The sequence below is a fragment of the Ambystoma mexicanum genome, chromosome 6q (genome assembly GCF_040938575.1).
Source record: "Ambystoma mexicanum isolate Mex_15411 chromosome 6q, UKY_AmexF1_1, whole genome shotgun sequence".
Classification (NCBI taxonomy): domain Eukaryota; kingdom Metazoa; phylum Chordata; class Amphibia; order Caudata; family Ambystomatidae; genus Ambystoma; species Ambystoma mexicanum.
In genome coordinates, this window is record NC_090937.1 from 576648176 (window position 1) to 576667381 (window position 19206).

General features: G+C 44.6%; 1 protein-coding gene across 1 annotated transcript in view; it reads right to left on the bottom strand.

Annotated features, from left to right (window-relative positions):
- LOC138516152 (bifunctional heparan sulfate N-deacetylase/N-sulfotransferase 3) overlaps window positions 1-19206 on the bottom strand; it is a 758026-nt gene that overhangs the window by 228920 nt on the left and 509900 nt on the right. The window lies entirely within an intron of this gene.

Here is a 19206-nt window from a genome sequence, read left to right on the forward strand (position 1 = left end):
GTCGCAATGAGGCCCAATGTCTGCCTGTCAAATCAAGTGATAACAGATAGGGGGAGGGCCAGTGCAGCAATAATGCAATTCTAGGTGAAAGTATTGGCTCTACTAGCAGAAGTGCACCAGAGTACACCAATTTGTCCCTACACTTATTAAAACTTTCCTATTGCAATGGTGTAAACGTAATCACTTATAAGCACTCCAGTTTTTTCAGTTGAAGTCAGGGTTAGATCACATTATTTGCCCGGGATCACACACTTACGCTAAACTGCAAAGGTAGGGATTATAACCAACTCTGCAATTTAGGCACAGCCACCTTCTTCCACGCCTTACTTGGAACACATATTTAAGTTTTGGATGTCAAGGCCTACTCAGTGGTCAAAGTGAGCAGGAGAGGTTGGGAGAGGTGCTCTTCTACTTTTTAAAATTAAGTTATACTGTTCCTATACTTTTTTTTTTTTAAAACGTTCCGAAATGGTTTCGTTTTGAAATAAAAGTGTAGGAAGAAGTTGAAACTTGCACTTTCATTGCACTACACTGAAAGTTACCTTAAACAGCAGGTGCATGTGTTTGCCCAGCAGGTGCATGTGTTTGCGGGTTTGCATTGTGTGTGGGAGGAGTCGTGGTGGTATGGTTTGTGGGGAGTGGGTGCAGGCCAGCAGGGAACATATTTCCACTACTTCTTTTCGTGCACTTCAACCACTGGGCCTACTATAATACTCTCCTTTAGCATTTACTTGCAAAATACACAGATTGCATAGTAAAGCATCATGACAACATGTAAATTCTTATAGCAGCATGTTGAGCCAAAATGATATCAGTGCACCTATTATTTTCCACATCCTGAATGCAAAACTATAAGATGCAAAAGGCAAAATATCTATTTACCCTTTTTTCAGTGCTTTAAGACACACAATAAAATAAGTTGTTTAATAAAATCACTTAGGTTTGGAGATTCGTCACAAACCTCCAGCGTGTTGTTATGTATGGTTTTAAGAACATTCAACTAAGGACATCAAAGCAAACTTTACTTTTTAGCGTATCAAGCTATTAGACATTATGGGTATGAATACATTTTCAGAGGGTGCTTTATTGTGGCGCTTGCTTTAACTGTCACAGATTTGTGAGGTGACTGGTGGTCTTTCAGTTGGAAATCCACCATTATGCATAAGAAAGGCTATGCTGCTGATGACAACAGAAACGTGTTGTCGAGTTTGTTACGGCACTGGCTGCAGGGACACCGCCTGTGTGTCTCAGGGGGGCTGTGACTCTGCAAATGGGCAGTACTTGATCATCCGAGCTGAGCAGATTTGCCTCGGAAAAACAAAATGCGCCCAGAATCATGTTCCTGATCCTTTGAACTGTTAAATGGCACGGAAGCCCAGCGCATCAGATAACATTTTGGTAAGCTCAATGACGTTGCACACCTGATATATATATATGTATATCATAGCGTGGCGATAGCCGCCCTATAGTTAAGGTAAGTCAGAGACCCACAGGAACCCCTCAAAATTTTTGCCAAGGCGCACAGCCTAAACTGCTGGACATATTTGGACCTGGTCCAAAACAACTTGGGCATGAAGCGTTGACTCACGATCCATTTGTGGTTTGTGGTTATTCCGTGCAGTGGTTCTTTTAAAATTTGACGGAGAAGGGAGTACCCCGTCCCCACAATAATTATTGTGATATCTCCCATGGTGCATTGCAAGACCATGGTTTTCTGCAATGAAACGACCGCCATCTTGTTTTTCTCCCGATGCGAGAGATATTTGCGGCTATAGCCGAGGTTATGGGAAAATGAAACGCAGTAAAAAGCTATTTATAGGTAAAACAACATACAAATGTCATCACGGTAGAGGTGGGAGGGTACTCGAGGGCGCTGAGTGAAATTTGGGAGTTGGACTGGGCGTAGGGACCGAGTTTGCAGCACAAAGCTCTATAGCCACGAATGGCCAACATCTCGATGCAAACTGTGTCACAGAAGCAGCGTGTGTTCTGGGGTGAAAGGGCGAGGGCAGAGGAGGTGAGGAGGCCATCTGGGAAGTGGGGGGAACTGGCACAGATGAAGGGGGCAATTGGTGGGGGCCTCGGTGGGCAGGGAAGCATTTTCTTTTTCTGTTGTTTTGATGATATTCACGGCTATATTCGAGGCTACAAAAGACTGCTGATAGCCATGGGCATGTGTAGTTCGGTATGCGCGGCTATATTATTTGGGGTGTGAGTGTTTTATATATTTTTTTTAATTATTTGTTTAGGTATAGCCTCGACGTGGATGAAAAATCTCTGGCCATGGCCTAAGGCCATGACATGAGACTTGCTAGGTATTGGAGAGTCTTTTTTATTTTGGAAGTGTGTTTTCAGACTTTTGAGCATGTGAGACTTTGGAGAGAAATAGTAGAAAATAGTTTAACAAAATTATATTAAAAGGAAGAATTGTAGTGTAGTTTTAGGTGTACAATGGAGTGTATTTTAGGGTGTGTATTTTCAATTATGGATTTATATTGTGTGGCTGTGGAATTTTAGCCTATCTGGTTTATTGTTACATATTTACTATTTTTTTCAGTTATTTCATGTAGGTACATGAGCATTGTTGTTCTGTACTGATTATTCAAGTTGTATAGTAGTATAAAAGTTAAAGTCAGTCCCATATCAACTAACTTTGTGTAACCGTGGCTATGATAAAAGTCAATTAACTGTAGCTGTAGGTATACTAAAAAAAAAGTGTTGAACATTTTTTATTTGTGTATTTATATATGAGAAGTAGTATTTAAAATGACTGTTTGGGGGAACAATGAGTGTAGAACTGTAGCACATCAGAAGTACTGGTTTGATGTTATCAAGGTACACTGCATTTCCTTCATCAGTTAGGTCTACTCTGTCATGCCCATATAAATTGGACATGTAGGACTGTATGTTGTTGTTTGAAATCCATAATTGGTTGTGGTCGCACATGAATGCTGAAATTGCTTTATTAAAATTTCTCTGGGATTTCTCAATTTTACCTTTAAATCTGGTGGTCCATCTGCATCACGCAGAATAGTTTTGATGCACCTACGCATGTGCTTTTTTTATAGATGTGGCTATACAAGATCCCATCTTAGACGTCCCTTGATATCTATGCCTATCTTCAAAAAACTCAAATTCAAAATTACATTTTCGCTACACCAAACTCCCTAAACTGTCCCCAACATGCCTACCAGCCCCCCTCCACTCCGCATAATCCTCCTCCACTCCCCTAGTCTCTTATAATGCCACAAAACACTCAATGGTTATAACATGAATTCCCACCCAATATTTCGGATAGCTATGACTAGCATACGTCCACAAAACACATGACGTGTCACTTGCTCTAACATAGCTGCAGCTGCAATGGGGGAGGCACCTACCTGCAATGCTGCATGATGGGCGGCTGTTCGTGATCCACAAATACTAACAATGGTGTGGTGTGATATTTAGTGTTTCCATAGTTAAAGGTTCTGACTACTGTGAGTGCTTCAATAAAGACGTTGGGGCAGTATAAGATGCAGGAATGCCCCTTTGGCCTTGAGCTTATTGCTATGCAAACTCCTATTATGTAAAACACAGTATATGTTAGGAAATGCTATTTTAGTACGGAAATTAGAGGTTGTAAAATGGTGGGAACAGTTTTAAATAGGAAACACTGTTTTGTTTTAATGTTCTTGTTGCTATACTGTTATTTGCTATAGAAATACTGGCAGCTGTCAATGGCAGTTTCCTGGGCACACAGTTCCAGACAGTCTTGTGATGTCCACAAACACCTTAGGTGTTCCATGAGCAGTGATCATTGGTTACATTATTATGGTATAGTGGACACTGAACTAGAATGCAGGGTAGGTTTAATGAATAATAGGGGTTATTTGGTTCAGCTGGGGTCACGGTGGAGCCTTATGGCATAGGCACTTGAATGGTGATTTCCATCCATGGCATGCACTGCTGATAACAACAGGCATAAGTATGTTTTGCAAAACATCTGTTTCTTAAAGGAGCTTTATAGTTCTTTTATGTATGTGACGAGTGGCCCATCTAATGTTCTGTGTTAAAGCATGGGAACATTAATTATAATCAATTATATGGTGCAAGTTCCCTGAAATGATGTGGATGATGCGTATTGGAAATTACATGAGCACTACAAAAAATAAAATGCTTGGGGCTCAATGGGATTTTGTGAAGAGCGTGTAAATTTAGATGGAGGTCTCAACATTTTTAGATGGTTTATAACTTTTTTGCCATTTGAAAAATGTGGAGAAAGGTTTTCAGAAAGATTATAGACCCTAACTTGAATGTTTGTGCAAATTCTGAATGGATTTTGTGAATTGGGGGCTAAGTCATATGACTATTGTATGTTTGTACATTTTGACAGTTTTGAAAAAATAAAACATCCGTGGATTTCCAGCAAAGCCGTGTAAGGAGCATTGGCAAGGAACTGAAAGCACGATTATTTTTTGACAAGTGTCATAATATAGCTACCAAAACAAGTTATCTATCTGTGGTGATTGAGGTATAGCCTGTAGCAACGGACAGTGGCCAGATTGTCCGGGTCATGGCATAAGGTCATGAATCAGACAATTTGGATAATGTCCATGACCACGAGGGATGACCAATGGGGTTAAAGAGGCCATGTGCACCAGGGACCAGCTATGTGTTAAGGTTTTTTGAAATTGGGATAGTTTTGAGAGGGAAAGACAAATGTGCTTGTGGGTACTGGTTGAAGTGCTGGATGGGATTGCAGCAAATCTGTATGAGAAGGGTCTTTAAGAACTGGAAAACATGGTTTCGCAAATATGTTCTGTTTTTATTTAAGCATAATTAGTAAGTACACAACACAGTGATGTAAGTCTGGTGAATGGGCAATGGGCGTGGGTGTTAGCAATGAGAAATGTGTACTGTAATGTACTTATTGTGGCATGCAGCATGGCTGAAGCTGCAGACTTGAATGGGAAAACATATTTATCTTGTAGTTACAGCCTGAATTGGTGCACTAGATCACAACAAACTTGTGCAACGAGAATTAGCAAGGATCTGCAGGCATGTTTTGGGAAATATGTGTTGTTTTTTATTTTTCCAAAGTGTAGGAATGTAAGTAGAACAACTAGTGATATACATTTGGTGTCTGTGTAGTGGGCCTGACCCTCGGCAAATGCAAATGTGAACTCTGATTAGCTTATTGCGGAATGCGGCATGGCTGATGCCTAAGCTCCATGAATTTGGAGACGCCATTGTTGCAAGCCATGGGCAATGGCCATTGGTTACATTATTATGGTATAGTGGACAGTGAACTAGGATGCAGGGTAGATGCAGTAAATAATAGGGGTTGTTTGGTTCTGCTGGGATCATGGTGGAGCCTTATGGCATAGGCAATTGAATGATTATTTCTATCCCCGACATGCACTGCTGAGAACAACAGACATAAGTATGTGTTGCAAAACATATATTTCTTAAAGGAACTACATAGTACTTTTATGTATGTAAAGAGAGGCCTGTCTAATGTTCTGTTTTAAAGCGTGGGAACATTAATTATGATCAATTATGTGGTGCAAGTTTTCTGAAATGATATGGATGATGCATATTGGAAAAACATGAGCACTACAAAACATAAAATGCTTGGGGTTCAATGGGATTTTGTGAAGAACAGGCAAAATGAGAGGGAGGTTTCAACATTTTGAGATGGTTTATAACTTTTTTGCCATTAGATGAATGTGGAGAAAGGTTTTCAGAAATATTATAGAACCAACCTTGAATGTTTGTGCAAAATCTGAATTGATTTTTTGAAGTGGGGGCTAAGTCATATGACTATTGTATGTTTGTACATTTTGACAGTTTTGAAAAAATTAAACCTGGGCGGATTTCCAGCTAAGCGACTGTTAGGGAGAATTCTCTGTTTAGGCTGAATTTCCTAACCTAGTGAGTCCACCAGCAGCTTTGCTGGATTTCTGGAGTTTGTTTTTTCCATCCTGCCAAGAGTGAGACTCTTTTTCTCCCACTCCTGGACATGAATGTGTGTAATTCCTTTAAATGTCAATGTGTTCTATGGGCTATGGGGTCTTTTACTCCATAGGGTCTCATATGTTTTGCTATGTTTGCTACACCGCACCCTCCGTGCCGTAGCACTGGGGCGTCCTAGCGGACCTCCATCATAGACTCCATACCCGGGGACTGACTACTGTCTCCCGGGGCATGTAAAGTCACCATTGGCTTTACTAGACCTAAATTTACTAACAGAACTAGTTCAAACCATCCTATTGTGGACGTACTAGTAGGGGTAATTTGATTACTCCTAGGTCTGTTATTCGAGGGGGCACTGTCCCGTCCCCCCTCGTTGAGTTTTGGCTGGTGGCAGTGGAAACTACTTGTTATATTCGACCCCGAATATAACCCTATGGGATTCTTCCCATTGTTGGAGATTGATACTTTTCTCGTTAATCTCTAACATACCACCGGTCTACTTATCTTAAATAAATCTATCGGATGGTATTTTCTGCCAGAACTCGGCTTTTTAAAATGGCGTCTGTGTTTGTCTCTGTGACTCCTAAACCAAAGGTTGAGCCCTTTGTTCCACTTTTGGCGGGCTTCTGCACAGAGACCCTCCAAAGTGGTGCCATTCTGTCTGGGTTACCACAGGGGTGTGGGAGGGGGTTTAGGCACCCTGGACCGAGTTGCCTTGCCAACTCCGGTCGCACTCTGGTGTGATTGGCCCAAGTGGTGAGCCTCCCCGCTCACCACTTAGCGTGTTTTGATTGACAGCTAGGCTGAATGAATGGGGGTTTTCTGCATAAAAGCAAGGCTTTTGGGACTGGATCTTCAGAAGTCGCCACAGGACCTAAGAATCCGACGAGGGTAAAGCTGAGCCGACCTGCAACGATGACACTTCCGGTGGAGCCCTGCGGAACCGACTCACCACTTCCCGACAACAGAGGAGATCTCCCTACCGGAGAGTCTCTTCCCCTGACTGGTGGGAACAACCAGTCCCCTTTGCTTTTTCTTCGCCTCAGGACGCAGTGGTCAAATTGCCCGTGTAGAGCACCTCGGCAACCGGATAGCCCTGTACCGCGACCAAAAGGTGGTGCCTTGTGACGGAGCACTCCGTGGCTGGTCTCTTCCCTGGTGGTGCACCGATCTGCAGCTTTCCTTCGACGACGAGATCATCTCTTCTCTTGGCAAAGACCGGACGTGCATCCACCACCAGGAACAACTGCCCCCGCCGGAGCTGTCTCTCCACAATCAAGGTACTGTGTACGCCTGGCTTCCCTTGTTGCCGGATAGAGTGAGGTGTCTTAATCCTCGCCTCAGGACGCAGTGGTCAAATTGCCCGTGTAGAGCACCTCGGCAACCGGATAGCCCTGTACCGCGACCAAAAGGTGGTGCCTTGTGACGGAGCACTCCGCGGCTGGTCTCTTCCCTGGTGGTGCACCGATCTGCAGCTTTCCTTCGACGACGAGATCATCTCTTCTCTTGGCAAAGACCGGACGTGCATCCACCACCAGGAACAACTGCCCCCGCCGGAGCTGTCTCTCCACAATCAAGGTACTGTGTACGCCTGGCTTCCCTTGTTGCCGGATAGAGTGAGGTGTCTTAATCCTCGCCTCTCCATAGACTCGAACGCATTTCCACTAAGATACTTCTTGGGACATATCGCCTTGCCTCTCTCCGAGTGGGCCTGGCCTCTGAACTTTATGATCTACAGTGGTTCTTGTCTTCTTGTCTTGTATTTGTCCGTAAAGTATTGGAACCGTGTTGATTTCATAACCTGCCTTATTTTGTCTCCCGTCCTAACGAATACTAGAGTGCCATCTAGATTAAAGCATACACCTCTGTCTGCAAATAAGTGATGCTGGTAAACCTAGACTTGTCGAACTATTGTTAGGGGGATTGATCCTTTTTCTGTGTAGAGTAATTGTAATTGAAGTGTTTGCCGTATTAGTGCCAGAGTGTTTTCTATAGATATGTCGTTATAAATAAATACCTTTATATCTTTACACTGAAGCCTTGTTCCGTGTTTGCTTGTTCTACTGCGTAGATTGCCCTATTTTGTATACTCCACATACTGCCTAACTCTTCTTGAGGGAAGTCTGACTGCTCAGCCACAGCTACCAAGTGAATCTGTGTGGTACAGACTGCTACCAAGTGGGTTTAATGCCAAACACCTGTAGTCCTAAATCTTTTGCAGTGGTCCCAGAGGGAACTGCACAGGTTTCTGCCTAACACTGGTGTACAGCGGTGGGATTTGTATCGAGTATACAGTTTAGAGTGCTTTTCGACACTTTAGGATAACTAACCACAAAGCTTAGCACTAAAAAAAAAAAAAGCAACTTTCAAAAACATGTCTACTATGGAAGCTTACAGTCGAGAGTCCTTGTCGGGTGAAAATACTGAGAGTTTACAAGCTCTCTGTAGGCCAGAGAATCTTTCTGTAAGGGGCAAGAAGTTAGAACAAAATAGAGAGATTGCTGGGGAATCAAAGTCAGGCTATTGGTTCAGAGGAACCAATTTCTCCAGCAAATGTAGATAACAGTGATGGTGTTGATCTAAATCGTAATTCTGACGATAGTGATGAAGAGGCTGAAAAGGAAGGAGAGGCTAACGAAACTGTCTCCCCTGCTCCTCTACCTGCCTTACCCGCTGTACCTACGGGGCCCATACCAGGTCCCACATGTAACCCTGCTTATTTTGAACTTGAAAAAATGAAGCTCGAATTAGAATACAAACGGTTCTTGGCTCAATCTGAACGAAACCAAGAGCTCGAGTTCAGACGGATGAATGCCCAGGCTGAGCAGAAGCAAGCTGAGTTAAGACTCAGGGAAATAGAACTTAATCACGAGTTAGGGATGAAAAAGTTGTCTGTGGAAAATGCTTCTCTCTCCTCTGGTTCCTCTAGGAGCTCCAGTCCCAAAAGACCCCGGATGCCGAAGGAATTAGTGGGTATGTATGAACCGAGATTGGATGTGTTGGATTGGTTAAAACTGTTTGAGTACAATCATGGGCTCCAGGACATCACCGGGAATGATTTACTTCCCTGGTTGTTCTCTAGGCTCCCTCCTGTTGCGACTGATGTGGTAATGGAGTTGGGGGAGGCGGATAAGATGGATTACGAAAGTGTGAAACTAGCTTTGATAGCTCGGTTCGGGAAGACCCCTTCCCAGTATCTTAAAAGGTTTAGAACCCTCAAAAAGCATGATGGTACCCTTTGGGCTACCTGGGTGAGTATAGGGTTGAAAAACTTAGAGGGATGGATTAAGGGTTACAAAGTGAACACTTATGAGGGTATGCAGAATCTTTTTATGTTGGAGTCTACTTATGATGCATGATTGCACTTGGCTGATTCGAAGGAATTGGATTCCCGGAAGCTAGCTAGGGCTGCTGACTTATGGGTTGCCAACAGGGCTACTCATAAGGATTCTGGGGCAACTCAGAAAAAGGATGAGGGAAAACAGCCTAAAAAAAAGACTCAAAAGAGAATTCGAATAACTCAAATTCCAAAGAGGGCCCCAAACAAAACCAGAAGGGTAAGCCACAAGGAAAACCGCAGCAGAATAGTGTGTCTTCTGGTGCCAAACCGGAAGGAGGCCAGAACAAACCACCATTCCAAAAAGCATTCAGTAAATGCTTTGTTTGTGGCTCAACTGACCAAGTGAAAGGAGATCCCAGATGTAAGGGTAAACCTTCAGGGGTCCAGCTTGTCTCCTTAGCCTTCGCTCCAGAGGAGGAAGTCCAAATGGCAAGTGGAAACTTTCTACTGCTAGCTGACGAACCCATCGGAGTCTCAGCCAGTGTTTCTTTAGTATCTCTGGGGTTGTGGGAACAACAGAATTTAGATGTCTATAATTCTATCCCCGATAATACTAAAGAGTATTATAAGGACAGTGTCCAGGTGAATGGTCAGGAGACTCCTGCCATTAGGGACACTGGGGCCAGCATAACTGTGGTGGATACATCGTTTTTTCAGGCTGAGGATGTTGCTAAGGCACCCAAACGCCTCACCAAGTTAGGTGGAGGGCCTGTGCAGATGCTTCCCCAATTACCAGTTCTCATCCAGTGTAACGACATGACGGTGAAGATACCTGTCAGCATACAGAGTGAGGTACCAGGACGCGTACTGTTGGGTAACGATTTAAAAACTCTCGGAGTTGTATCGCATACTCCCAGACCTCCTAGTAAACGGTTGCAGGAGCTAACCAGACCCGCAAGAGAGAGGACCATGCGCGGTACTCTCCAGGAGATGATGAAGAAAGAAATCACTCCTGCTCCACTGGAATTGTCGGCCGCTGTCTCAAAGAAATCAGAAGCGAAAGGGAAACCTAAAACTTCTACACCGAAACCAGCAGCCAGCATTTCAGTGCAGCCAACAAGGACTTCCCCACGGTTGTCCAAAGTTACACCCGTAACTCCACCTCCAGCCGAGGCTGAGAGGGAGGTACAACCCTGTGTGGTGGAATTAGACTCTGAGGAAGAGCTAATGGAGATCTGCATCCTGTTGACCATCCTGAGATGCAGTCTTTACTGGCAGAAGGTGGACCCAGGAGGGCAGACTTCAGTAAGGGACAGAGAGAATGTCCAACTCTGGAAGGTCTTCGCCACCAGGCAGAAGCTCAGGCTGAAGGGCAAGAGCCTGGGAAATACAGGTTACACTGGGAAGATGGCCTCTTCTACAGTGAACCGACCGAGTCTGCACCTGGAGACTACAAACGACTTGTAGTACCCCAAGAGAACAGGCCACAGTTCTTGCAGTTAGCCCACGAGATTCCTTTAGCTGGTCACTTGAGTTTCAAGAAGACTAAGGAAAGGCTCTCTCTCTACTTCTATTGGCCAAAGATGGGGGCCGAAGTGGAAAAACACTGCAGGAGCTGCCACACCTTCCAGACCTCTGGTAAGGTGGGCTCCAAGAATGTGGCACCTTTAGTGCCTCTCCCAGTTGTGGGAGTCCCGTTTGAGAGAGTAGGGATTGACATTGTTGGTCCCCTTGATCCTCCAACCTCCTCAGGCAACAGGTTTATACTTGTGTAGTAGACCATGCTACTAGGTATCCTGAGGCAATTCCTATGAGGACTGTTACAGCCCCAGCTGTGGCTAAGGCCCTCCATGGTATTTTTACCAGGGTCGGGTTTCCTAAGGAAGTAATCTCTGACAGGGGGTCAAACTTTATGTCCCACTACATGAAGGCCATGTGGAAAACCTGTGGAGTTACTTACAAGTTCTCAACAGCTTACCACCCACAAACCAATGGGTTGGTAGAACGGTTCAACCGAACCATGAAGAGCATGATAGGTGCTTTAGAGGAACCCCTTAAGCGTAAGTGGGACCTTCTACTGCCATGCCTTCTATTTGCTTATAGAGAAGTCCCTCAGGAGGGAGTAGGTTACTCTCCCTTTGAGCTTCTCTATGGTCATCCCGTCAGAGGTCCATTGGCCCTGATTAAGGAGGGGTTGGAGAGTGCTCCTTCCCCCAAGCCAGTCAGAGTGACTGACTACATGATAGGTCTCCGGAGGAGAATGTCGCACATATTGACGGAAGCAAGCGATAACTTGAAAGCTGGACAAACATTGGTCAAGCACTGGCACGATCAAAAGGCTAACATGGTTGAGTTCGCTCAAGACCAGCTCATTCTCGTTATGATCCCAACAAGGCAGAGGGCCTTGCAAGACAAATGGATGCGACCCTTCTGAGTTGTGGGTAAACTCGGAGAGGTCAACTATCTGGTGGACTTGGGCAATCCCAAGGAGGCTCCGACAGTCTTTCACACCAACCGACTCAAAGCGTATGTCTCAAGACCCGATGTAGGAGCATTGCTTCTAGCATCATCCGAGGAAGAAGAAGAGAGTGAAGCTCTTCCGGATCTCTTCAGAGGCTTACCTTTGGACGAAAAAGTTGAAGGAGTAAATCTCTCTTCAAATCTGACACCCGAGCAACAAGAAGAGTGCAAATCTATGTTGAATCAGTTTGCCTCTCTGTTCTCGCTTTCACCAGGCTTGACCCCTTGGGGCCAGCATGACATACACACTGGTGACTGTCTGCCGGTCAAAAGCAGAGGATACCGCATGTCAGAGAACGTACGAACCCACATCAAAGGTGAGGTCAGCAAGATGCTCGATCTCGGGGTAATAGAGCCCTCTACTTCTCCATGGTCTAGCCCAGTTGTGTTAGTACCAAAGGCCAGATCTAAAGAGCTTAGATTCTGCGTGGATTATAGAGCTCTTAATGCAGTCACCAAGACTGATGCCCACCCTTTGCCAAGAACGGATGAGTTGGTGGATAAACTTGGCGCCGCCAAGTTCCTCAGCACATTTGACTTGACGTCAGGCTATTGGCAAATAGCCCTGACAGACCATGCCAAGGAGAAAACTGCATTTTCTACCCCCGTTGGCTTATACCAGTTTAAGGTTATGCCTTTCGGATTGAAGAATGCACCTGCTACGTTTCAACGGATGGTAAACCAGGTTCTGAATGGGATGGAGGACGTCTGCGTGGCATACTTGGATGACATCGCAGTGTTCAGCAATTCCTGGGAAGAACATGTAACCCACCTGAGAGATGTTTTGCAGGCTCTTGGACGAGCCGATCTGACCATAAAGGCAAGTAAATGCCAAATTGGACAGATTAAGGTAGTCTATCTTGGACATGAGGTAGGAGGTGGAGAAATAAGGCCTTTGCTCAGTAAGATTGAAGCTGTGCAAAATTGGACAACACCTACTACTCAAACCCAAGTGAGAGCCTTCCTAGGCCTCACTGGGTATTACAGGAATTTCATCGAGAACTATGGGACCATAGCTTCTCCACTGAATGTCATCTCCTCGCCCAAATTTCCTAAAACGGTTAGATGGAACGAGGAGTGCAATCAGGCTTTTGAAAACCTGAAAAAGGCTCTTTGCCAAGCCCCAGTACTCAGAGCTCCTGATTACCGCCAACACTTCATTGTGCAGACAGATGCTTCAAATGTAGGAACAGGTGCCGTACTCAGTCAACTGGATGGGAAAGGTAGGGAGCACCCTGTTTGCTTCATCATCCGCAAGCTGAAGGATCCTGAAACAAGGTGGGCAACAATCGAAAGAGAGTGCTTTGCTATCGTGTGGGCTCTGAAGAAGTTTAGGCCGTACTTGTATGGTTCTACTTTTGTCATTCATACTGACCACCAACCCTTGAGATGGTTAATGCAAATGAAAGGGGAAAACCCAAAACTATTCAGATGGTCGATCTGCCTGCAAGGGTTTGATTTCACCATTGAGCACAGGTCAGGGTGTCACCACCAAAATGCTGATGGTCTCTCTAGGATGTATGTCATGGACTAGAGGTATGAGATTCATCCAGGAGTGGATTAAATCCTCCTGTCCCTTAGTCTGGGGGGGGGGAGTGTTAGGGAGAATTCTCTGTTTAGGCTGAATTTCCTAACCTAGTGAGTCCCCCAGCAGCTTTGCTGGATTTATGGAATTTGTTTTTTCCATCCTGCCAAGAGTGAGACTCTTTTTCTCCCACTCTTGGACATGAATGTGTGTAATTCCTTTAAATATCAATGTGTTCTATGGGCTTTGGGGTCTTTTACTCCATAGGGTCTCATATGTTTTGCTATGTGTGCTACACCGCACCCTCCGTGCCGTAGCACTGGGGCGTCCTAGCGGACCTCCATCATAGACTCCATACCCGGGGACTGACTACTGTCTCCCCGGGCATGTAAAGTCACCATTGGCTTTACTAGACCTAAATTTACTAACAGAACTAGTACAAACCATCCTATTGTGGACGTACTAGTAGGGGTAATTCGATTACTCCTAGGTCTGTTATTCGAGGGGGCACTGTCCCGTCCCCCCTCGTTGAGTTTTGGCTGGTGGCAGTGGAAACTACTTGTTATATTCGGCCCCGAATATAACCCTATGGGATTCTTCCCATTGTTGGAGATACTTTTCTCGTTAATCTCTAACATACCACCGGTCTACTTATCTTAAATAAATCTATCGGATGGTATTTTCTGCCAGAACTCGGCTTTTTAAAATGGCGTCTGTGTTCGTCTCTGTGACTCCTAAACCAAAGGTTGAGCCCTTTGTTCCACTTTTGGCGGGCTTCTGCACAGAGACCCTCCAAAGTGGTGCCATTCTGTCTGGGTTACCACAGGGGTGCGGGAGGGGGTTTAGGCACCCTGGACCGAGTTGCCTTGCCAACTCCGGTCGCACTCTGGTGTGATTGGCCCAAGTGGTGAGCCTCCCCGCTCACCACTTAGCGTGTTCTGATTGACAGCTAGGCTGAATGAATGGGGGTTTTCTGCATAAAAGCAGGGCTTTTGGGACTGGATCTTCAGAAGTCGCCACAGGACCTAAGAATCCGACGAGGGTAAAGCTGAGCCGACCTGTAACGACGACACCTCCGGTGGAGCCCTGCTGAATCGACTCACCACTTCCCGACGACAGAGGAGATCTCCCTGCTGGAGAGTCTCTTCCCCTGACTGGTGGGAACAACCAGTCCCCTTTGCTTTTTCTTCGCCTCAGGATGCAGTGGTCGAATTGCCCGTGTAGAGCACCTCGGCAACCGGATAGCCACTACCCCTGTACCGCGACCAAAAGGTGGTGCCTTGTGACGGAGCACTCCGCGGCTGGTCTCTTCCCTGGTGGTGCACCGATCTGCAGCTTTCCTTCGACGACGAGATCATCTCTTCTCTTGGCAAAGACCGGACGTGCATCCACCACCAGGAACAACTGCCCCCGCCGGAGCTGTCTCTCCACAATCAAGGTACTGTGTCCGCCTGGCTTCCCTTGTTGCCGGATAGAGTGAGGTGTCTTTATCCTCGCCTCTCCATAGGGTCGCCTCCAAGCTTTCTCTAGCGTGTTGTTCTGAACTGGTCCAATCTGCCAATAACAATTTGCTACAAAGACTCAAACGCATTTCCACTAAGATACTTCTTGGGACATATCGCCTTGCCTCTCTCCGAGTGGGCCTGGCCTCTGAACTTTATGATCTACAGTGGTTCTTGTCTTCTTGTCTTGCATTTGTCCGTAAAGTATTGGAACCGTGCTGATTTCATAACCTGCCTTATTTTCTCTCCCGTCCTAACGAATACTAGAGTGCCATCTAGATTAAAGCATACACCTCTGTCTGCAAATAAGTGATGCTGGTAAACCTAGACTTGCCGAACTATTGTTAGGGGGATTGATCCTTTTTCTGTGTAGAGTCATTGTAATTGAAGTGTTTGCCGTATTAGTGCCATAGTGTTTTGGATAGATGTTTCGTTATAAATAAATACCTTAATATCTTTACACTAAGCCTCGTTGCGTGTTTGCTTGTCTTGCTGTGAAGAATTGCCCTATCTTGTATACTCCACATACTGCCTAACTCTTCTTGAGGGAAGTCTAACTGCTCAGCCACAGCTACCAAGTGAATCTGTGTGGTACAGATTGCTACCAAGTGGGTTTACTGCCAAACACCTGTAGTCCTAAATCTTTTGCAGTGGTCCCAGAGGGAACTTCACAGGTTTCCACCTAACAGCGATGTAAGGAGCATTGGCAAGGACCTGAAATGATGTGGATGATGTGTATTGGAAATTGCATGAGCACTACAAAAAATAAAACGCTTGGGGCTCATGTTATGTGTATGGAAATTGACTCTACGTCGAGTAGGTGTTTCCCCCACTGTGATGCCACCAATTTTTAATGAACTGTGTATTTTGACAATAGTGTCTACTTTACATGTTCCCGTTTTTCCGTCTGGTGATGTCGAAGTGTTCTGAACAATAAAAATCCTCTCTTTCGAAAATGTGCTGCATGTTTGAAAGATCTAATCCAAGAATAAATGTAGCCTAAAAATAGCGCAATCTCCTAAAACTACACGTCACTCTTATGTATATGTAAAATGAGACTAACAATAATATTTTAAGAAAGAAATATTAGTCACCCAACACATATAGATTGTCTGTCTACTATAAATTGTTTACGCAACCAGCACAATTATTTTTAAAGTGTATTATATCTTCCATTCTTTCAAAATATTTGAAATATTTTCAGACAGGTGAAGAAGTTATTGTAGAACACAAAGAATGAACGAAGAAACAGTACAACAACTACTTACAAAACTAATCCTGATTAATTAAAACAATTAGATTGACTATTAATTAATGTTGGAAAAGAAGTACAATCAATTCAAAAGGATATTGAACATTTAAGAGAAATTATGGACAGCAAACATCACATTGGGCCTCATTACAACCTTGGTGCTAAGTGCACCAACTTTACCACCATGGTGTAAACTCCGTTTACACCATGGTGGATGGCGGATTTACCGCCCCATTCCAAGGTGAGTAGGGCGGTAAATCCCCATTTCCCATTTTCCCTTCCCCATTCCCATTTTTGCCCCATAGGGCATAATGGGAGTGGGGAAGGCGCTAATTACGCCGCCGTAAATTACGGCGGCGTAATTAGCAGCATGGCAGGTTAGCGCCATGGATTTTAACGCCTGCTAAAAGCAGGCGTTAAAATCAGAATCAGGCGTTAAGGGTTAACGGTGGCGTTAACCCTTAACGCCTGAGTTGTAATGAGGCCCATTGAATTAGAAACCATGAAGATGTGGCTTTTTTAATGTTCCGTCATAACAATTGCAAACATCTGGTCCAAGTTGCCTGGGATGGTGTGGATGATGTGTATTGGAAATTGCAAGAGGTGGTCTGGCCTATACTGGAGGGCAGTCTTTTTTGGCTTATATGGGGTGCTATATCTTTACTGTAGGTGTGACCAGTGGTTGTGTGGAACTACCCTCCCCCATTAAAGGTGCTGCCAGTGATAGGCAGGGTCTTCAAACACTGGCACCACTGTAACACTCGATTTGAAGAGTTATTAGAAATGCTAGAGATGTTCAGCGAGGAGGCTTTTCATGAAGTGTTTATAGACGTGGCGCTCCTATCTGTAGTAGTTGCACTTGGATGAGTGAGAGGTCTTCCTAGGATCTTTTCTTATGCTCTGCATCTGTTAGAGGTGTTCATCCACTTCATTGCTTGATACTAATACTGTATTTATTTGGCTGAAGACAAACTGGCATTTCAGAACTGATGTGGGAAGAAGCTTGGGAACATCAATTGTGATAAAGCATTTGGTGCGAGTCTCTTGGGATGATATGTATTGGAAATTGCATGAGATCGTCTGGATCATACGGGGCTGCAGTTTTTTCTGGCTTTTATGTGGTCTGATATATTTATTGTAGCTGTGAGAAGTGGTTGTGCATAATGAACCTTCACCCATTAAAGGTGCTGCTAGCAACAGCCAGAGTTTTTAAACACTGGCTTCATTTTTTGTGGCATTGTCCAGCTGTGTGTATGGACAGTGCAATCGCACATTCGGATCTATTGATACAGCCATATCATGACAGCCGAGCATACAAAACCGTCCAATCGCGGGTGCCGAAGTCTGTAGGTGCGAATAATCACCACAACCCCAGAAAAAGATGTTTACATTTATCATTGCTTTCTGCACTTGGTAATGTGCCTGACCAGTGTATATAATATACATTGGACACGGTTGAAAGCTGAACCACTGGTAAAAGCCAAAATCTCTGGTTGGTAGCCTGCTTGAGTTTTAAATTATTTAGTGCACATGGGTGAAGGTTGTCACCACTGTCCATAACTGAAGGCCATGGCCATTAACCATTCATGTGTTAACATATATTTGGACATGCACACTGACCATGGCTGAAGGCCATGCTTAAGGCCAGTATTTTTGTAATGTAATTAGTGTTGTCACCAGTGATGGCATCATTGATGTGATTTGTAATGTCATCTGTGTTCTCAAACAACATGTAATTAGTGATGTCATCACTGATGCGATCTGTGATGTCATCATTGTGGTCATAAACTACGTAACAGGGGGCGCGAAGTTAAGGTGGCTTTAGCTGAATTTCGGGGGGTTTGTTGCATTATGTTCTCACCTTAATGTCCCTGCAACTAAAGTTTGTTCCTTGAATATATACATAATTGCGACACGCAGGCGGACTCCATGGAGAATCATTGTAATGTTTCCCATCCGGTATGTACATGTCTGCTACCTATTCGATTAATTTCCCGAGCTGGTGATAAAATGCATGGAAACATGGTAACGGCCCAATTTCCCGTGACTCTTTACCACTTTCTCTGAGAAATTACCAAAATACAGCAGTCTGGACCATGGACCCAAACCAGTTGTAGGGTGTTCCTCACTGGTCCATTTATACGCTTGTTATAAAATACCCTATTAATGTAGATGCATTTCGCAGATGCAGAGTTGATTTTCAGGCGCATGCTTTTGTTGTTCAGAGACTTCCCAAAACTCTATTTTCCGAGACAGCAGGTTGGCAAGTTTTTGTGCAAAAATCCATAAACTGTAGGCTTTCATATTCTTGCATGTCTCTGGAGAATAGCTTACGGGTAGCGTATTCGCCTTGGAAGCAAGATGACACGGAGCAACACAGGTTCGATCCCCGGGTCTGCGTTAAGCACGTTATAAATAACATATAATATCATATCATATCATATCAAGTATTTCTGCCAAGGTGCTATTTCACGGAAATCATAGGGGATGGGAACACTCCTAGATGGCCCTGGCAAACGAATGCCGTGAGCAGGTAAGCCCATCTAATGTGGCGACAATGGAGGTATTTGGTAGAGGCGCTGCCCCAGAGAAAGTTCTGGAAAAAACATTTCTGAGGAGATGGTTATGGTATAATCCCATACGTTAAACACTCAGTCTACAACAAGTAGGGGACTTCTTCCTTTGCAGCAGTGAATGCATGAATGTGCCTGACAAAAAATGACGTGCCAAGACTGATGCACTGCCAAAATAAAGTATGCACGCATAAGGCATGTTGACTATCTGAGACTTTGCCACATGGGTGAAATACCTCTGTTTTTTTTAAAAAAAACGATGACTTTGTATACAACGTTCATCACATATACTGCTCACGTAAACACAGAATTCCTGGGTAGGGGAAAATAACACAATAATTGCTGGCATCATATGCCAAAGGTGCTGCGTGTAGAAGCCAAGGTGGTATTGGTTAGATCTGATTGATGCTTACACTTTGAGGGTCCACCTGCTTATGCCCCCTGAATGATTTTACTGCCATTTGTTCTTGCGCCAAAGAATGCCTGCCCATCAGTTCATTGCTGGTACCAAAGGAAGCTGCACTGCACCACGTCCCCTTTAAATCTGTTCCTCCATGTGTAAAATGCTCAGGACATGTGACTCCTGTGACAGCAGA